Raw genomic sequence first — 21,351 nt, 5'->3', positions numbered from 1 at the left:
GGGGGGCAAAGGGAAGAGGGGCAAAGGGCAGGGAGGGGCAGGGGGCAAAGGGCAGGGAGGGACGGGGGGGCAAAGGGCAGGGAGGGGCGGGGGGGCAAAGGGCAGGGAGGGGCGGGGGGCAAAGCCAGGGAGAGGCGGGGGGGCAAAGGGCATGGAGGGGCAAAGGGCAGGGAGGGGCGGGGGGCAAAGGGCAGGGAGGGGCGGGAGGGGCAGGAGGGGCGGGGGGGCAAAGGGCAGGGAGGGGAGGGGGGGAAAAAGGGCAGGGAGGGGTGGGGGGGTAAATGGCAGGGAGGGCGGGGGGGAAAAGGGCAGGGAGGGGTGGGGGGGGCAAAGGGCATGGAGGGGCAAAGGGCAGGGAGGGGCGGGGGGCAAAGGGCAGGGAGGGGTAGGGGGGGCAAAGGGCAGGGAGGAGCGGGCAAAGGGCAGGGAGGGGTGGGGGGCAAAGGGCAGGGAGTTGAGGGGGGGCAAAAGTCAGGGGGGCAAAGGGCAGGGAGGGGCGGTGGGCAAAGGGCAGGGAGGGGCAGAGGGGGCAAAGAGCAGGGAGGGGCGGGAGGGCAAAGGGCAGAGAGGGCAAAGGGCAGTGGGGGCAAAGGGCAGTGGGGGCAAAGGGCAGGGAGTGCAAAGTGCAGGGAAGGAGGGGGGGCAAATGGCAGGGAGGGAAAAAGGCCGGGAGGGCAAAGGGCAGGGAGGGCAAAGGGCAGGGAGGGCAAAGGGCAGGGAGGGAGGGGGGGCAAAGGGCTGGGAGGGAGGGGGGCAAATGGCAGGGAGGGGTTGGGGGCAAAGGGCAGGGAGGGGGTGGGGGCAAAGGGCAAGGGGGGGCAAAGGGCAGGGGGGGCAGGGGGCAAAGGGCGGGGGGGAGTCATGGACATGTGATAGAACCCATTGCCCTGCGTTTCCTCACCTTGCACACGCCCGCGTTCCTCTTCCTCCAGGTACCGGCTGCCCTCCTCCTTCACCTCGGGCTCCTCAACGGTTTCCGTGACCCCCGGCGAGGCTGAGATGCTCCAGTGAGGAGGTGCTGTGCCTTTCACGGGAGAGGCGGAGAGAGCCGGAGGAGCGCTCTCGGGGATGGGGAGCTGGGGGAGCGGCCTATGTGAAGTGAGCCGCAGAGAGCTTGCTCTGTGTGGGTGGGGGGGGGAGTGGGAGCAGTGTGTGTGAGGGAGAGCGCCGTGGAAGGGTGAGCGCTGGGGAGGGTGAGAGCCATTGGAAGGGAGCGGTGTGTGTGAGGGAGAGCGCCGGGTGAGGGAGAGCGCCGGGTGAGGGAGAGCACCGGGGAAGGTTGAGAGTTGGGTGAGGGAGAGCGCCGGGGAAGGGTGAGAGCCGTGGGGAGGTGAGAGCCATGGGGAGGGTGAGAGCTGGGGAAGGGTGAGAGCAGTGGGGAGGTGAGAGCCGTGCGGAGGGTGAGAGCTGGGGAAGGTTGAGAGCCGTGGGGATGTGAGAGCTGGGGAAGGGTGAGAGCCGTGGGGAGGGTGATTGCCGTGGGGAGGGTGAGAGCCGGGGAAGGCCGAGAGCCGTGGGGATGTGAGAGCCAGGGAAGGGAGCCGCCTGTGGGAGGAGAGAGCAGAAGAGAGCATGCTCTGGGGGGCCAATGAGAGCTGTGGGGGGGCGGGACACAGGGGGGGCAGACACACTGGCCAATGAGAGCCATGGGAGGGCGGGCAGACCGACGGACCAAGCAAATGGTCTCCAGACACTCACAAACAAGATTTTCGATTATATAGAAATAAAGAAATTCCGTTTAAAGGCAAGTGTTTTTTCGCCACTGTCATATAATAGATGAATGCTGTTAGAATATATGGATTTTATAATAGAGTATATATTTATTATTTTAAAGGGAACATTAGAAAGCTAAGTTGTTGGAACTGCTACATAGAAGGAGAGTAATAACGAATTTAGATGTGAGTTTTATATTAATTAGATAATTGAAAGCTTGAAGGACATATATACTGCTGTTACCCCATATGGACTACTGTCACTGAGGAAGCTATTTTGCGAAACGCGTCTGAAAAACTTTGGGAATCACAGGCCACCATTCTGAGGAGTTAGAGCTTCGTCCGACTTGGATTTAAAAAACAAGAGGGGTGTCACCCCTCCTCTTATTTTGTTAAATCCATGCTTTTATAAAGTTACTTTATAGCACCGTCCAGCCTTTGCTATTTTTGCTGCGCGGCCATGCCCGCTGTCTCACTCTCCTCCTCGGCGATGGTGATTTACCCCTGATTGTGGTTCTTTTTTCTGTTTATTATTCCATGTGTACTGGAGTCACAAGTGGAACCACGCGCCGGAGGATCCCCTTTTTCTTTTATGACTGTTACATATAGAGGTTGGTGAATCACCTCTAAGAAACTCTGGCAGCAGGATTACATTTTTGTGTGGGACTTAATTGAACCATTTACTTGATATGGTTGGTGCAACTATTCTTTCTTTCTTTTACTCCGTTACACATTTTACATGTAAAATTATTGGATCTTTTCTTGTGCGTTCCTGAACCCTGTTGCTAATTTGTTATTTTCCTATAGCGAAGTATCATTGTGTACAGCTCTATCCATAGAAAAATAAAGGCACAAAAAAGAAATATCCACAAGACCATACAGCCCTGGCAGACTAGGTGGATCAAATGGGTCTTATCTGCTGTCAAATGTATGTGTTTGTCTTCTGTCCCAGAGAATGGCTTCACAGTCACCGTTTCACAACCCTTTTCCTTGACCACACGTGATGTCACTCTTTTTTTCCCTTTAAAATGCTTATACTATGGGATTAATTCCTATGGTTACTGTCACAAGAGTACCACTAATCCAAATTCATTCCATTTGAATGTTCACATTTCTTATTAATGTGACCAAGCATCTGATGTCACCAACGGAAACCGCGACCTCTGAGGAGCGGTCACATAATCGCCATTTGCTGGCCGGTTCATTGCCCCTTTTGCTATCCCTGCAGGGAGACTTTGTAAGAACATCAGCTCCCCTGTTTGAGCTGGAAACAGTAAAACAAACATACACAAAAAAGAACCTATTAACCTAAACTCTGACCAACCCTCTGAAAGCACAGAGGGACTACAGAAGTGTCAATCATTCTAGTTCCAGCAGAAGTTGTTTTCTGTCTAACCCAGATGGAAGGAGTAGAGATGGGTGAGTTTGTTTGGCGAATTTGGATCCTGCAGCAGATCGGCCGGTTCCTTTGGTATGCAGATTTCAGCAGATCAATGTCAAAAAGGGCAATTCGCATTTTGCAGATTTTGTATTATTATTACCAATACACTATGTGGATTTTGCAGCCCGTGGACGGATTTGTAGAATCCACTCTGTGGTTTCAGCAATCAGTTGGCGGATCCTACAAATCCGTCCACTGGTTGTATCCAATGGCGGATTTTGATGAATTCACCCTGATTGAAACCGCTGAAATCCGTATTTTGTCTGTAACATCAGCGAAAATCTAGATAAGAGCTACATCCCATCGTACTGCCATTGGACAAAGAAGAATATATGGTAATTTGGTGCATGTTAGGAGATGGTGGATCAAATTCAAATACGTCATAGCTTTGGAAAGGCAATTAATGGTCTCTAAGACAAACTCATTTATTTGTGTTTAACCAACATTTTTTCCGATGGCATATTAGAAAAAGATTAGAATAACCTCAGTCAATGCTGTGTGAAACGTATATGATCAAAATGAGTAAATGTAGAGATATCCCCTATCAGAAGCTTCCACGGTTTATTTCACGATATAGCAAAATGTGGGCAGCGGTGACTTGGAGAACCATAACTCTTCCTTTGTAACCTCTTTATATGTGTGTCTTACTCATATATTTTTTTTCTTGATGTACTGTAGCTTTTCTGTAATGCATTATACAAAGTATTTTAAGATCTGGCTTCAGTGTAAAAAAAAAAACGACGCACCACTATAAATATTTTTCAGGTGAACAGTTAGAATCTTTGGGTAAAAGGGGACGATAGACAGCACTCTGATAGTGTTAAATTTATGCAATTGCAGGGTGCACGGAACAAAAGGGGACCCTTATTCCCCTTTATAGTACTAACAAATCTACATAAGTACCAGCACTCACTGTCTAATAGCTAAATGATGAAAACAGTTGTAATGCAGAATAAACATTTAATAATAAAACAAACCACAAATAAATCAAATGTGTTTGCAGAAACCAGTATCACAAATGGGCATGTCACAAAGTGAGGGGTGAGGGGGGGGGGGGGGGGAAAGGAAAAGGGAAAAAAAACATGAAACACAAGGAATATACACAAAAAACGGAGAACGGCAAGTGTGCTAGGGGGGCGACGTTTTGAGGGACTACCTCTTCATCTGGCCCATTCCCCTTGGTCCAAAAGGTCCCAGAGGTACTTCCCTAAGCCTCCCTTCCCCTATAACTGGTCAAATCAGACGCCCCTTAAAATAGATAGCAAACATACAGTGTAGGCTAAATACAGCTAAACAGCTAATAGAAGGGCAGCAAGAATCCACTAAAGTCAATGCCAGTAGTTCAAGTACCACAAGAAACTGTGGGCAATGGTACAGTAAAGGCTGAACACAGCTTGCAAGAAAGCAGCTTGCAAAGAAGCACTCCACACGAGCACAAGGAGCAGAGCCACATGGTTTGATTACTGTCTTCATTTGCTATTCCCATTAACCTTTCATTGACTGTTGTGGACTCCTGGTGCTTCTTTGCAAGCTGCTTTCTTGCAAGCTGTGTTCAGCCTTTACTGTACCATTGCCCACAGTTTCTTGTGGTACTTGAACTACTGGCATTGACTTTAGTGGATTCTTGCTGCCCTGCTTTTAGCTGTTTAGCTGTATTTAGCCTACACTGTATGTTTGCTATCTATTTTCAGGGGTGTCTGATTTGACCAGTTATAGGGGAAGGGAGGCTTAGGGAAGTACCTCTGGGACCTTTTGGACCAGGGGGAATGGGCCAGATGAAGAGGTAGTCCCTCGAAACGACGCCCCCCTAGCATACTTGTCGTTCTCCGTTTTTTGTGTATATTCCTTGTGTTTCATGTTTTTTTCCCCTTTTCCTCCCCCCCCCCCCCCACCCATCACTTTGTGACATGCCCATTTGTGATACTGGTATCTCCAAACACATTTGATTTATTTCTGGTTCGTTTTATTATTAAATGTTTATTCTGCATTACAACTGTTTTCATCATTTAGCTATTAGACAGTGAGTGCTGGTACTTACGTAGATTAGTTAGAATCTTTATGACTCAGGAGCCATCGTGTTTGTTTCAACTCATCAAATGTTTTGTGAATCCCAGCTCTATCTGGTAAATTAATGATTAAATCGCCTTTTCATCTGGGACACAGAGTCTCTTTGAGTTTCTGTACGCTCAAGGCATCCTGCGTGTCATCAATTCTTTAAGCTATATTTCCTTAATAAACTTCTTATTCATATACCACGGCAGTCAAGAACCAAGCCTTTTATAGATAAGTGTGTGTTTATTTGCCTTGCCTGACTCTGGGCTGTTATAACGAAACAAATATACCCTGTATTTCCTTTCTTTTAGAGTGATAAAAAAGATAGAAAGATAGATCGCCATAATGTGGCTTATATCTGGCCCATTACATTACTCAGCTTTGTATTGCTCAGAGTTAGCAAGCCCAAGAAAAATAGCCGCCATAACTGTTTGCACTGATTTATTAATTCAATATCCAAATATGCGCTAAGTAAACCAAGTATATTATTACTAATATAATATTTGCTGACAATCCACATCTAAGAGGAACATGAATCAGAATATGGCACGTGTACTTTCTGGGTTGGGCTGTCATTCTTTTCCCCTTGTCACTGGGGCCTACATGTGCTGCGGGGCCCAAGCTTGTTCTCAAATTTTTTTTATTGAACTTTTCAGTTTTTGGGGTGCATCATTACAGCAAAACAGCAAATAATAAGTTACAAAAACACACAAACATGAAGGATCCCAGGGTCAGTCCCCCTCCCTCCTGCCCGCCATCCCGCCACTGTCACAGCCAGGGGAATCCCGTCGTTGTAGAGAGGTGAGGAGGCGCCTCTGTCCTCCCAAGATCCTGCAATAACAAAAAACAGGGTAAAAGACATCCAAGGGGGGGGGGAGCGGGATTTCATCTTGCCAACCTCCTTCCATCCATCCACCTATGATGATGTGTGGGGTCCGGAGATCTCCCAACTCTGGTCTTGTCATATCCTCCTAGCCCAGAAGGTCTGATCTCAATACCATGAAATAGGATACTATCTTATGGATATATAATCCATGGTTGCCATATTTTGTCACGTGTCTTAGTTGTGTGTTTTAAACATGCTGTCAGTCTGTCCATTGTCATGACCTCATTTATCCTTTTTTTTTACCGTATTCGTGGAGGGTGCTTCTAACTTTTTCCAGGCTGCAGCTATTGAACATTTGTTGGCAGTGAGAATGTGGGAGCTGAGTTTGCATTAGTGATGGCTCAGTGATTCAATTGGCTTGGCTAGAAGAAACGCCAAAGGGTCCAGGGCTATCCGTACCCCCAACATCTCCTCCAGCCAATCTCTTATCTTGGACCACAGTTTCATTATTTCTGGACATGTCCACAATATATGTATCATGTCACCTACACAACCGCAGCCCCTCCAACTTAGATCTGGGTAACCTGGGTAAATCTAACTGAGTTTTTGCGGTGTCATGTACCATCTATAAAGTATCTTGTAAGCATTTCCTGTCGTTTTAGTACAGGTGGGTGTCTTGGACACTCCTTCCCATATATCACCCCAGTCCTCACTCGAGATCTCTGTTTGTATTCCCATCCCTCTATGTATTTTCTTCACATCTACTACCAACTCTTTATATATTGATGATATGAAACCTTTTTGACCTTTTCTGTTACTACATAACTGTTCAAATCCTGACACTTCCTTAAATTGTGTTCCCTGTTCAACCTGCCTAAATTGAAAATACAAGAATAAATCTTATGGGGGGATGTCGTATTTCTCGACTACCTCTGCAAATTCCATTATTTTCCTCTTCACTAGGACATCCCCTATTTCTTTTATGTCTCTCTTTTCCCAGTGCTTGAAATTGTTATTTCCCAGTCCCGGTAAAAAGTTTGGATTTCCCGATAAAAGGATTAATCTAGAGGGGTATGGAGTTAGTGCGTATTTAGCTCAAGCCACTCTCCATATCTTTAATGTGTAATCTATTGTATTACATGGTGGTCTGAAGATGAGGTTCTGTTCCTTTGTGAGCCACAGTCTCGCTAGAACTGAAATGTCTACGAACAAAGCTCTTTCAATCTCTATCCATTTATGTTGGTCCCCGACCGGATGCCAGATTATTATTTGTTTCAAGTGTGATGCGAAGTAATATTTAGTGTTATTTGGCACCGCTACTCCCCCTCTATCTTTTGAGGACATAAGTACTGTACTACTCTAGCTATTCTTGGTTTCTTGCTCTGCCATATGAACTCAAAGCATTTGTTTTGTATGTCCCCTCGGGTTTTATAGGACACTGGGATCGGTAGAGTTTGAAAGTAGTAGAGCAGTCTGGGTAGAATATTCATTCTTAGCGAGCACACTCGTCCCAGCCATGAAACCTGGTAATTGTCCCACAAGGCCAGGTCCTTCTTGATCTGAGTTATTAGATCTGGAAAGTTATGTTTGTATAATGTTCTAGATGATTTTGTCAGATATATGCCTAAGTATTTTAGCCGGGACTCCTTCCATCTATAACTGAAATTCAATTTTATAAGATTCAGTTCGTTACTAGGGAGTAATGATTGAAGAGTAGAGCAAAGGAGCACTGCTGCCAAAAGTAATCCTGAAGAAACAAATATCACGGGCAAACTCCAAAGGTAAAACTGAAGGTGTTTAATGAATAAGCTCACAGGGAAATGAACATAGCCAACGCACCAACACGTTTCATCCCGTGGGACTTTATCAAGGTGTAATGTAAAAACATACCTTCTTCTTTATGTAGCTACCATTTCGTGCCAAAAGTCCCGCAGGGCTGCACCGTGGCGCGAAATGGTGGCTACATAAAGAAGAAGGTATGTTTTTACATTACACCTTGATAAAGTTCCACGGGATGAAACTCGTTGGTGCGTTGGCTATGTTCATTTCCCTGTGAGCTTATTCATTAAACACCTTCAGTTTTACCTTTGGAGTTTGCCCGTGATATTTGTTTCTTCTGGATTACTTCTGGCAACTGTGCTCCTTTGCTCTACTCTTCAATCATTGTTCCTACACATCAGGATTGCACGCAGTGGAACTACTAGTCATCATTGGATTTCTGGACTTCAAGATACCCCCAAGGGCAGGTAATGGGCAATAGCCCTTATATTACTACCTCTGACCCTGTATTGGGGAAGCTTATATTTTGAGAGGGGTATGCATTTTGACCACATCTGCGGTAGTCTGGCAGACTGACCGCTAGGTCTTTATTTTGCCCCCCCCCCCTTAAATGCATAATACCTATATGACCTTATGGATAAGTCATAGTGTTCCCATCTCCAATTATTTCTTCAATATTATGATGATTCTTCAACAGTGTACACACTTATATTGAGCGTCACTCTCCACACTACTTCACGTTACTAGGGAGTGTCTGGTTTAGAGATTTCAATTTGTCTGAATTTATCTTGTATCCTGAGAGGGAACCAAATTCTGTCAGCGTCGCATGTAAGTTAGGAATGGTCATAAGGGGCTGGGTAGCTGTCAGTATTATGTCATCTGCAAACAATGACAATATGTATTCTTTGCCCTCTATCACTACTCCCTTGATGTCTGGGTTCCTCTTTATTTCACATGTCAGGAGTTAGATTGTCATGGCGAACAGAAGTGGCGACAGAGGACAACCCTGTCTTGTACCATTTCTTATTTGGAACACTTTGGCGGTTGCTCCTGAGTGTTTAAGGGATGCAGAGGGATTATAATATAGGACCATGATTCCTTCCAGGATGGGACCTTTAAAACCAAACCTCTCTAGGGTTGCCCTCAGAAACGTCCTGTCTATTCTATCAAAGGCCTTCTCCGCATCTAGGCTCAGGAGGTTTGCTTTTTCCTTTTTTTTTGCACTTGATCAATAATATTGCCTATTTTTCTTGTGTTATCCGAGGCTTGTCTATTAATTATAAAATCCACCTGGTCTGGGTTTATGAGTCTCGGCAACAGCCAGTTAATTCTGTTTGCCAGGATCCAACTGTATATTTTGAGATGACAGTTTAATAGGGATATTGGCCTATAACTTTTGCAACTGAGAGGGTCCTTCCCTTCTTTATACAGTATATTACCATGATATTTGCCTGTGACATAGTATGAGGAATTTCCTCGCCTTTCATAAAGGAGTTCAGTACATTAACTAGATATGGGGCCAAGATTTTGAAATATTTGTTGTAATAAATGTTACATAGCCCATCTGGACCTGGGGCTTTTGAGATTTTGAGGTCTTTGACCACCGATCTAATCTTCTCTATTGTGATTTGAGTGTTTAACCCCCCCCCCCCCCCCCAGCTCCTCTTCTGACAACCCAGAGAGATTACAATCATTCCGGAATTCTATAATTTTGTCATTCTTGGCTTCATTTTGACCCTGTTTCGGCTTCAGATTATACAGATCTGTAAGGAATTTCTTCTGGGTCATGGGTTACCCTCCCTTTTCCTGTCCTTATTGCATAAACCCCTGATTTTGCTTTTAGACGCTAATAGTTTATCGGCTTTGTTACCTTTTTCGTAGAAGTGTTGCCTTGTCCATCTTAAAGCCTTCTATACTTCTTCCATCTGTATGCTCCTAAGCTCTTCCCTCAGTGCCGTTAGTTTTTTCAGTATCTTTTTATTGGTTTATCTCTTGTGGGCCTTTTCTATCTCTGTAATCCTTTCTGTTAGCTCCTTTATGGCTCTTAACTTTTCTCTTTTCTTATAGGTCGCAATAACTATGCATGTCCCTCTAATATGAGCCTTATATGCCTCCCACAACAAAGATTCACATTATTAATAAAACAGTCCCTCAAGGAATACCCAATTTTATTCTCTGTCTCTAGATGATTAATTAGTGAGTCATTCAACCTCCACGTGCAGTGTTTAGGGGATGACAGTGAAGTCTTAATTTGGATCTCTATAAGGGCATGATTTGACAATATTATGGGCCCTGTGTCTATTTTCAGTACTGACTGGCTCAATTTAAGATTTATGAAGAAGAAATCTAACCTGGAATAAAAGCCGTGTGGAGCCAAGAAGAACGTGTAGTCTTTCTGTTTGTTATTTCTAGACCTCCATGTATCTATTAGCGGGAAGCTTTCTCTCATTGATCTAAATTTCATATCTCTGTTGTCAGTGTTCTTAGTGCTTTGTACTTCCGTGCTTTTTGATCTATCAAACTTGCTGTCCATTGTCATGTTGAAGTCTCCCCCAATAACCACAGAGTCACCCACCCAAGGTTTCAAATTCTTCAGAATTGAGCCCAGGAATTCCATCGGATGGTCATTTAGTGTGTAAACATTTACTAATGTGATTTCTATTCCCACTAGAGTACCCTTTATCCCCAGGAACCGTCCCTCTTTGTCTTGTCGCACTTCCTTTTCTATGAAAGGTACGCTATTCTTAATGAGAATCGCTACCCCCCTCTTTTTGGCTATGCCGTGGCGTAATAAGCCCTGGAGTATAATTTTTTGAAGGTGTTGGGAGGAACCAATGTGTTAAAGTTTGTTTACTGCAACAATATTATATGTGCATTTTGCCTCTTGAACTCCATGAGGGCTTTTTTTTCTTTTAGAGTTTGAGTTTAAGCCTTTTACATTCATTGAAATGATTTTAATTTCAGTGTTTACCGTCATAAGTTACCCTTGTGGTTAGAAGTCTCTTCTCTAAGGAGGCTGTGGATGGATGTATTTGAAGGCGCTGACCCGTGGATTTGGGAACATAGAAGAGGAAAGGAAAAACACAAATAAGTAGCTAGACAAAACAATAAAACATTCGTGGTGGTACCCTTAGTACCTTCCCTTTTCCACCCTGCCGGAGGGTGATTCCGGCATGTCAAGTGATTAGCTCTATAGGAGGTGTGACATAGTCCAAAGATGTTAGGCAGCTTTCTGCCACGTTTTAGGTCAGAAAGTGCAGGAATATTTAAAAATGATCCATTCCACAGCTTCACATTAACTCAGGCTGCTGGATGGAAAATCCAGACCACAGATTACAATGGGTCTAGTTCTCCCTCACCTGCTCTTCTAATCACTTGCACAGGTATTTAGAGCAGAGAGGTTTGCATTTCAATCTCTCTCCTTAGAGCCTGGGGGTGTCGCTGCTCCCTGGAATCCAGTTTGGGGTGGACGTCCCCTCCAAGTATCACAGTACCAGAGGATTTGCCTGGACACTTGGGACCGAGTTCCACCACGAACAGATAAGACAAACAAATATGTATTGCTGTTTCTAAAAGACTATGCTGTATCTAGTGACCCTAAATGAGAGTTTTAAGCTGGGGAACCAGGTTAGTTGGCCCAGCAGCAGTTAGAGGTGGATTATGATGTGTAGTTAGATCCCTGAAAGGGATAGGATTTTGTTTATATAATTTGGTTTCTTGTTTCTTGAAATAACAGTGTGGGAAATACTATGACACTGATATAAGTGAACCGCTGAATGAAAATGTCTGAGTGCCTCTAACCTACACATGTTAAAGCTGCAGTACCTTACTTGGATGAAAATAAAGCAGGCAGAAGCCTGAGTTAAGCAATGTAATACTTTGCATGTTCCTGTTTGTTGTATAATTAACCCTAGAAGACTGTGTCAGGAAGAACCCAGACAGACGTCAGCGCTACAAAAGAGGGGCGTTTGTCACATATGGTTGAGAATGCAGGTCGACACTAAAAGTCTGTGGGTTTGCAAATAAATGCGGGGGTTTAAAATGGCCGCCCAGCTGAAGATAAAGTACAGATGCTATGAGTGAAGTTTGTCCCACTGTGTATATCAGTTGTGCTTCCAGCAGACACAGAGAATGTGCGAAGTGTGGATGCAATAGCACCCTGAACCCAAACAAAAAAAAATAAAACATTTTTTTGGTTTTCTGAAGAAAGTGAAAATTGCATCTAGCAAGTGCTGTTTGTAAAGCTAATGCCTTTTGCTGAAGTGAGTGAATTTGCAGCTAGCAAGTGCTGTATGTAAGTTGCTGAAGTGAGTGAAATTGCAGCTAGCAAATTGTCCCTGCCGGGTTTCTAAAATGGCCGACGTGAAATGTTTGTTTTGTAATGTACATAATCATGAAAAACAGTGTCCCTTCAGGCCATACGATGATGATGACGACGATTCGTATGTGGCCCCTGGAAGAGAGCCGTACCTACAGATGAATTTAGTATGCTGGGCCTGTCATAAAGTAGGTCACATGGAAGATGTGTGCCCCAAAATTCTCAAAGACAAACATCTGCAAAAGCAAGCAACGCCCTGTGAGTGCAAGCAAGATGCGGAAGCTGATACCAGTGAGTGTGTGCCCAGTACCACTGATATCTCTGGAGCTAATAAAGCAAAAAGAAAGAAGAAGAAAAAGAAAACTGTTCCTCTAGTCACAGGGGAAGTGACCGAGCCACTTGAACCTGCGCTGTCAGGACATGCGTCAGAAAGGCGCCGAGATGTGCTGCAGACCGGAGTGACCGGCAGAATTGTCACGGGAACAATGGCAAAGGAAAAGGAGGAGCAAAGGGAAGCTGAATCCTTGAACCAGGATAAAGAGGCTTTGGTTTCTGCACTCCAAGCTGCCCGCCATGATTATGAAGTCCTGTGGCAGGATTTGGTGAAGGAGCGAGAATGTTGGAAGAAGGAGCAAGAATCTAACAATAAGGTGCGAGAAGCGAACGCCGAGTTACAGAGGTGTATACTCCCAGCTTTACAAGAGTACGCGGCTTTGAAGAAAACAGAGTCTCTCTTACGGAGTGAGCTGGAAGAGGTGACGACTAGTCTGGAAAAGGCCAACACCGTAATTGCCATCATGGATGAAAAACAGATTAAGGGCCTCATGCAGTAAGCGTTGATAAGGGAATTATCGCCATTTTATAGCCAAAATTGGGTTTGAGATTCAGTAAGCGCCGATAAGTGCTTGATTTCGCCAGGTTTCGGAGCCGATTATTTTGTTATGGCCAGTCGGCTGCCGATAAGCCTGTTTTCGCCACTGATCGCCACTTTTTTAAATCGGCTGGATTCAACAACAAAGAATCAGCTTATCGGGGCTGATCGGCACTACGAAATTGAGATGTTATGGCCAATTTCTCCCGCCAACTAAAGTTGGCAGTTTGGAGGGGAGAACGATCGCTAAGGCTGCCGGAACGGCACTTAGAAAAAAAAAACTCTTCTGTACATCAATGGAGTCAATGGAGCGGGGACGTATAACAGTATAGTACTGTTTACGTTTCATTGCTCACAATACAAACGTCATTTGCATTACAGTGTGGGGGGCATTCCCTGCATTGTGTCACAGCTGATGTGTATTATTTGCATAACATTCTACTTTTACATGTTGTCAGCATTTTCGGGTCACATTACTCATCATGTGATGATGTGTCAAGGGAAAATACTATACTCAACTCTTAAAGGAGAACCTCACATCATATCACACATTTTACTGAACTGAGCGACAATTATTTACATGATGTTACACATGTCACACATGTCACACATACACCGTATATTCATCTTCCTTTACATTACACAATGCTTGTAATGTGTCACGCATCTTTAAACGTTCATGTACATCTGTATTCTCATGTTTACATATAGTTTTGGGTCCTCCCTATTTTCATGACGTCACTTATTGGACGCTCAATCACATTGCATGTTTACATTGTAACCGTAGCATTACAAGCACTTCAACCTAACTTATACACACATGTACAGTAATTCATCATTGGGACACCTTGTAAACTCATTCTATAGCAACTATCCTCATTACAGAAATGCATGCATATGCACACGACTATTCATTGTTGTCAACATGTGACAATAACATGCCTAATTACACATGTTACACCAAACTTTTACCACGTCAATCTCAGCCTTTTTGTCTAATTACATGACTGACTGTTGCGTTCACAAGTGTTACATGCATTGCACATTACACTATTTATTTTCAACCAATCTTTGTACAAAGCTTCACGTCACATCATTGGCAAATATCATCATTCCCTGCAGAATACACACAACAAATACTTCTAAGAACAACTGCACACAGCTTGCCACAGAAGTACTTTATTATGTTAATGTAACACCTTGCATTTTACTATGTCACCTGACATCATCACATACCTATTTAAAGGACGCCCATTACCTGCTCATTCACAGCTACTCATTTCAAAATGTTGCGATTGTTTAGGAGACGGAGGAACATTCTTTTCTATGACATGCTTGATGATCAAGAGAATCATATAGGGCAAGGGAGGGACAGACCGAGGGACAGTGACAGGGACAGTCACGCGGATACGACAGGGACAGGGAGAGGGACAGGCCGAGGGACAGGTAGAGGGACAGGAGATCAGAGGAGAAGACAGAGGAGACAAGTTGTGCCTCGTCCGCGTGTGTACAGGGAGAGAACCCTGTTAGATGGGATGAGTGAGGAGGAGATTGTAAGTCGCTATCGTTTGAGTTCAGCAGCAATCTTATCTCTTTATGAGGAGATAAGGGGAGATTTAGATTTTTTCACAGCCAGAGGTCGTGCAGTCCCTGGGCTTGTTAAAATGCTGTGCTCATTACATTATCTTGCTTCCGCGTCATACCAGACAACTGTGGGCATAGTGGGCGGGGTCTCGCAATCTACATTCTCGCGGGCCTTGACCCAGTTTCTCTATGCACTCAATAGACGCGCTAGGAATTATATTCATTTTCCTACAGAGGCGACAGAGTGGCTGGAAGTCAGGACTGGCTTTTATAATATAGCAGGGATACCATGTGTGCTGGGTGCAATCGATTGCACACATGTTGCTTTGATTGCACCTAGTCAGAGTGAGCATGTGTACCGCAATCGTAAGCACTACCATTCACTCAATGTACAGGTGGTATGTGATGCGACGATGAGGATAATGCATGTGGTACCCAAATTCCCTGGTTCCAGTCACGATTCCTCTATCCTGAGGAACTCTTCAGTCTTCCATGCGTTCGAAGAGGGACATTTTGAACATGGTTGGCTGCTGGGTGAGTACACATTTACATGTTCTAACACAAAACACATTTTTATTTAGGAATGTTGGCATTGTACAATTTGATCACTAATGTCAGCTTATGTGTGCTACATTCATTATAGGTGACTCAGGATACGGAATTAGGCCGTGGCTCTTGACTCCGGTGCTAAACCCTCAAACTGAAGCAGAGGAGAGGTACAATGCAGCCCATATATCTACAAGATCTGTTATAGAGAGGACATTTGGCCTACTCAAGACCAGATTTAGGTGTCTGGACAGAACTGGTGGGGCTCTTCTATACAAGCCTCAAAAAGTGTCTGATATTATCCTTGCCTGTTGCATTTTGCACAATGTTGCACTCAGGCACAATGTACAATCAGACCTAGCTGAGCCTTTGGTAGACGACCATCCCACCCATGTAGCTGCTGAAAATGAACAAACAGCCAGTGGTGGCCAGACACGCCAGAATCTCATCAATTCATTTTTTTCTTGTAAGTAAAAACATATATGTTCCAAGTTCTACTTTTATAGTTACATTATGTTATCTTAACAATAATGTTTTTTTATATACCCTTCTGGTAGAACACAGATGAATATGGGTTGCACACCTTTCTTTTCTCTGCTGTGTGCACAAAGGGATGTGGCACCGGTATGTTATTGTTGCACAGGTTATATAATCCCTCTTCAATTGTACTTTAGTTGTGTGTATGTGAATACAACTGGGGTAACAAAGCACTAATATTTTAGCATTGTGTTGTTCCTTATGCAAACACAATACACATATTATGCCCATACTCATTCATGCTTCTAGTATGCTTACATACAATGTTATTGGTGCAGTGTAACATGTACATCCATATGATGTGTACACCAGGCTCATTTACATTTTGAATGTGATTAAATATACATGGTGTTGCACATTCAACACCAAATACACACTTTGCTGTGTTGTTTACGGTACTGAAGATGGCATGTCAATGTTTGCAATTTATATATTGTTCCTTTGCATTATAGGTATATCTCCAGTATGACTGATCATGGTATGTATATTTGCTGACATCTCTCATAAGATGTGCCTACATCAATCTTCCTATAATTATTTGAAGTCAAAACCCAACATATTGGTTTAAACACAAATGTAACATATATGTACTTTCAGTATCATGTATATGCATTTAGCTACTCTTGAGCTTTCATGTGCATTGTATTAGAAAATGATTACTCCCATTTCATCACATTTTATGTATGTTTCCTTATAAATTCCATTCATGTAATATAGAGGTGTTTGGAGAAAAGGGGATAACTGTACAGTACTTATTTGTTTACTTACGGGAGCTCATTCATCACGGATGAAATTGACTGATCATAACACTCCATGCATGAATGCCTGTAATCACAACAATGCGTACTACATCTTATATTTAGCAATGTAGGTGTTTTTTAATGCTAGGAATTAATAGTCAACATTAATTTAAATTTGTGACATATGTATGTATAAGTCACACGTGTGTGGATGTGTCCTACATGTACCAAGTGTAAAACTGTTAACAGAAAAGACAATTTTGTGGCAAATGTTACTGTCATTTAGCATTTCTAATTTACCAATATGACAATGTTGGTAATATTTTTGGAATATAAATCACGTCACTTCATCATTATCATGATGATAATTATCAAGTATTGTCACAATTGTAACGTCAATCACGTGCACATTAGCATAGACACACTTTTTAAGACAACTGTTTGTGTCTGTATCAATTTGTGTAGGATCCATGTATAACACCGACAAATGATAACAGCAGCTTTATTATGGTAGCTTATATGATCATATTGACTATACTATTTATTTTTAAAACGTTTAATAAACACAGTAAACTATAGTTAGTTAGGTTAATGAAATATACACAGAAACGTACTTCATTACATGATGTTGATGTCATATTCAGAACATCATGCATTGTAGGGGACCACAACATCTGGCCAATAACATTATTTGCTACAGTCCCAAACCATTTTATCAACATACCCATGTAACAAGAGATTTTTAACAAAAAATGGCTAGTTGGTTGTAAGTGTCCTTTACATTGGGAGAAGGAGTGGCTCAGTGAGTAAAGACACACACTGGCACTGAGAGTTTGAAGCAGGGGAGTCTGGTTCAATTCCCGGTGTCGGCTCCTTGTGACCTTGGGCAAGTCACTTTATCTCCCTGTGCCTCAGGCGGCAAAAAATAAATTGTAAGTTCCACGGGCCAGGGACCTCAGCCTGAAAAATGTGTCTGTAAAGCGCTGTGTACAACTAGCAGCGCTATACATGAACATGCTCATATTATAATTATTATTATTATTCTTATTATTATTGTTACATAGTTTCGACAGTCATACGTTCCATTACACAATAGAATACACAAATGTGTTAGCAGAGTGGGAATGGTTGTTATATATAAAACACACCATGCCATAAAATGATAGTAGTCATTAAAGAACACTCAATAAAAATTCATGAGGCACTATTTTGCAACATCATTATGTTAATTAAGTGCTTATGCAATATAGGCATAAGGGTATCACATTTTTAATTGTTTGTTAATAAGCGCTGCAAGCAATATAAAATTAGTTCCATATGTAGTATAGTAGTCGGTGGCTCCTCCTCACAATCATCTCATATAAAGGTAGACTCTTCTGAAATCATACATTGATCCGATTGTATCTTCCCTGACATCTCTGAAATACAGCAAACACATGATGGTCAAATATGGCACCTTACTATATATGTATCCGTGACAACGCGTTACACAGCTCTATATGATTGTGTACATACACACGTCACTCACTTATATGTTAGAAGTACAAGTATACATCAGTATGTAATGTTTATTTAAATTTGTAGCAGGCATAACTATGTATATGAAGTGAACGTTGCCTGTATACTGAAAAATGTGCGCGCACATCTTAGTGTGCGCACGCACTTCACGCTTGGCTCCACTAACTGTTAGCGCATGCGCAAAACAAAGCGTACGTTGTGCGTTCAATACATCTTGAAAATACCAGTAAACATAAAATCTTTATTTCAAATACAATGAAGACGAAACTACATTCGTTCTAAACGAGTACATCTGTATTCTTTTTAAACAGACGTGTTTGGACAGAAAGGACGGCCGATAACACAATGCGCAAATGCAATACGTGTGACGTCATGTTAAACCAGCGTGAAACGCACGCTAACACTCCTCCCACTCAATTAACATTCGGCTAACGCCCAGTTGACGCCTACAAACACTGAGCCGCACACATGACACACTGCAGTTACCGTTACTATAACAAAACATGACAGCCAATAGGCTTTGAGGCGCGCACGTCGCTTGGGGGCGGGACTTACATCCGTAATCCTTTTTAAGGACGCCTTGGCCCATGACAAGGGTCCCACGTCATACGTGGTGGACCCGGTTTTAAATGTTGTAGATGTTGCATGATAACAAAACAGGTATGTGTTAGAGTTAGGGTAAAATGTTGCTAATATGTTTTAAGGGATAGGAAAGTACGTATATTTATTCCGTCAGCAATGTGTACTACTCTTTCACGTTCTACTATATTGTATTAGGAAACAATTTCTTTGTGATCGCTACATGTTATGCAGTGTGCAATGTTACGCTGTATCCACGCATTGAAAGTGAAAATGGTGGTTACAAAAAAAAAAAAGTTTAAACGCAGAGTCAACGCATAACGATTGTTATATTTACCATTCTTCTAGAATTAACTCTTCATCTGCCTGCAACTGGTCGCTCCAGAAATGCAAGGCATTTTCATCCACGCTTGACCCAAACGCTGAATCCAGTATGTCACACATCTCCTCCATGAAGCGCTCATAGGAATCGCCACTGCTTTCTTCAAACAATTGGTCCGGAGGTAGGTTCATCTCTTCGGGTACCCATTCCAATGCATTTTCTGCTGAAAGGCTTGCTACATAATCATAGTAGTTTTGTTCTTGTACAATGTGGGTTTCAGGAATGGAGGGTGCAGATATTGCAGCAGGTATCGATTCACACGGAACAGTAGTAGCGGATCCATTGCTATTGGCATTAGGAATAAATATGCCTTTAAGCACAATATGTGTGCCCTCTTTGACGGTGAAATGTTTTTCCTTCGCAATCTTCCAGAAACCATACTTGTCTTCTAGCTTATCCTGCACAAGTTCAAAACAGTCATTAGTTGATAAAGTGAATCTTACTGAGGAATTAAAATTGCGCGCATGCCCACGGTCTTGGTAATAAGGATATTTTGCTCGAATCAAATCATAGATTTGGCGTGTGCTTGCTTTGTGTCCGCAAGTTGATAAAATTGCTTCTGATACCATGTATTTATACCCTAACTGCGGATTTTGATTTTTAACCAATTCTTCAGCCATTGCAGATTAGCACAAAAGATGTGTGCAGGTATCTGTCCTTTGCTCATAAAAATGAAACTGCTCAATGGCTAACAAATTTCTGTGTTTCCTTTTCAAGGTCAACAAAAGTATAAACTTTTACTCCTCATTTCAAACGCCAATTGGATTTGTAGTTTTAATTGGTTGAACATTTGTGGTTTGTGATAGCCGCTTGTGGGACAAACATGTATCCTTTTTTTTATCTCGTTTCTGAAAACATTCCTACACTTGTAATTAAGTAACATTGAGTTTTCTTGCAAAATAACAAAGAGCACTGTGTGAAAATAGTGCTTAGACAGCCATATCAGTAAATACACACACCTGCAAAATGAAATGTTTCTTTCCCGCATACATTTCTGTGTGTATTTGAAAGTCTGGTTAACTCCCTGTCTGCATGAGTTTAAATACGTGTGTTTGAAAGTGTATATTGTACTATATGTCTATTGTGTGTATATATATATATATATATATATATATATATATATATATATATATATATATATATATATATATATATATATATAATGTATCTTTTATTTTTATTTTTATATTGCAGGAGTACACACAACATATTGATGGCAGTAAGTAGGCCTTGTATGAAACCTATTTAAATGGTGATAAACATGAGTGAATTAAGTAATAAACATTTGTTTGCGCCCAATACTGTTAGAGGCTCACACTTAGTATAGTTTTCAAACATTAGGCCTGTATTATTATTATTATTGTGTGTGTGTGTGTGCATATATGCATACATACTACATATATATTAGTATAAATTTAGAGATGTTCTTGAAACAAGAACACATAAATGATTAAAGGACAACATTACAATGCCCAAGCAAGGCAAAGGTAAGTAATATTTTACACATAATCCTGATGTACACGTACAAGAAAGATGTTTGCAGTTAAATAGGTTTTTTTTTAATTGCATATGAATAATATGCACATGCAATGATTACATCAAGTAACACACCCAAATGCAATGTTTTGCTGCAAAGTCAATGGCAGCTTCTCTAAACTTAGCAACTGACTCCTGGTGGACCATTACTGAACAGACGATTAATACATCAATATTTATAACACTATTCTTTAATTAGGACTGTTAACATTTCCAAAACTTCACGTGTACAAGAACATACTTGAAAGTTTGGAAACAACACAGTCTTCTGCATACATACAATATTAATTAGATAATCTGAAGTCAACAAAACAAGGCCAAAGACATATTTAGTGAATTATAACATTTATTTTTTTTGTTCCTTTTGAGATCGAGTAACAGGCCTGCTTGTTGTCTCTTGTATTTTCCTTTTTCGTTTGGCAACAACTTTAGCCACAACAGAGCCACTTTGACTGGCCTCTGGCACTTCACGGGCAGGGCTTGTGGCCAGTGACTCACCTACAGGGCTTTTGGGCAGTGACTGTTCACCTACAGGGCTTTTGGGCAGTGACTCACCTACAGGGCTTTTGGGCAGTGACTTTCCACCTACAGGGCTTTTGGGCAGTGACTCACTTACAGGGCTTTTGGGCAGTGACTGTTCACCTACAGGGCTTTTGGGCAGTGACTCACTTACAGGGCTTGTGGGTAGTGACTGTTCACGGACAGGGCTTGTGGCCAGTGACTCACCGACAGGGCTTGTGCCCACTGACACATGTGAGCAAGTTGGTAGACACTGCACAAGTGATGGTTGGTCTGTTTCTTGTGTGTCTTTTTTTGTTTTTGACCAAAAACTGGTCAGTAGTAACTGCTTGTGTTTTGTTTGTGTCGCCTCCTTTGTAGGTGTCAGCTGCTGATTTTGTACCGATGGCAGCGGTAGCATGTCGTCAGGAA

General features: G+C 42.5%; 1 long non-coding RNA gene across 1 annotated transcript in view; it reads left to right on the top strand.

The window, feature by feature from the left end:
- The first annotated feature begins 8,060 nt into the window (after positions 1 to 8,060).
- The window catches only part of LOC142496555 (uncharacterized), a 132,016-nt gene continuing 118,725 nt past the window's right edge, over positions 8,061 to 21,351 (top strand). The window contains exon 1 of the long non-coding RNA XR_012802055.1: positions 8,061 to 8,277. This is a non-coding gene — a long non-coding RNA (uncharacterized LOC142496555). The remainder of the gene's footprint in view (positions 8,278 to 21,351) is intronic.

The sequence above is a fragment of the Ascaphus truei genome, chromosome 6, assembly GCF_040206685.1.
Source record: "Ascaphus truei isolate aAscTru1 chromosome 6, aAscTru1.hap1, whole genome shotgun sequence".
In the NCBI taxonomy this organism is placed as follows: Eukaryota; Metazoa; Chordata; class Amphibia; order Anura; family Ascaphidae; genus Ascaphus; species Ascaphus truei.
Note: the sequence above shows the minus strand (reverse complement) of the source record. Positions and strands in the feature narration are given on the sequence as shown.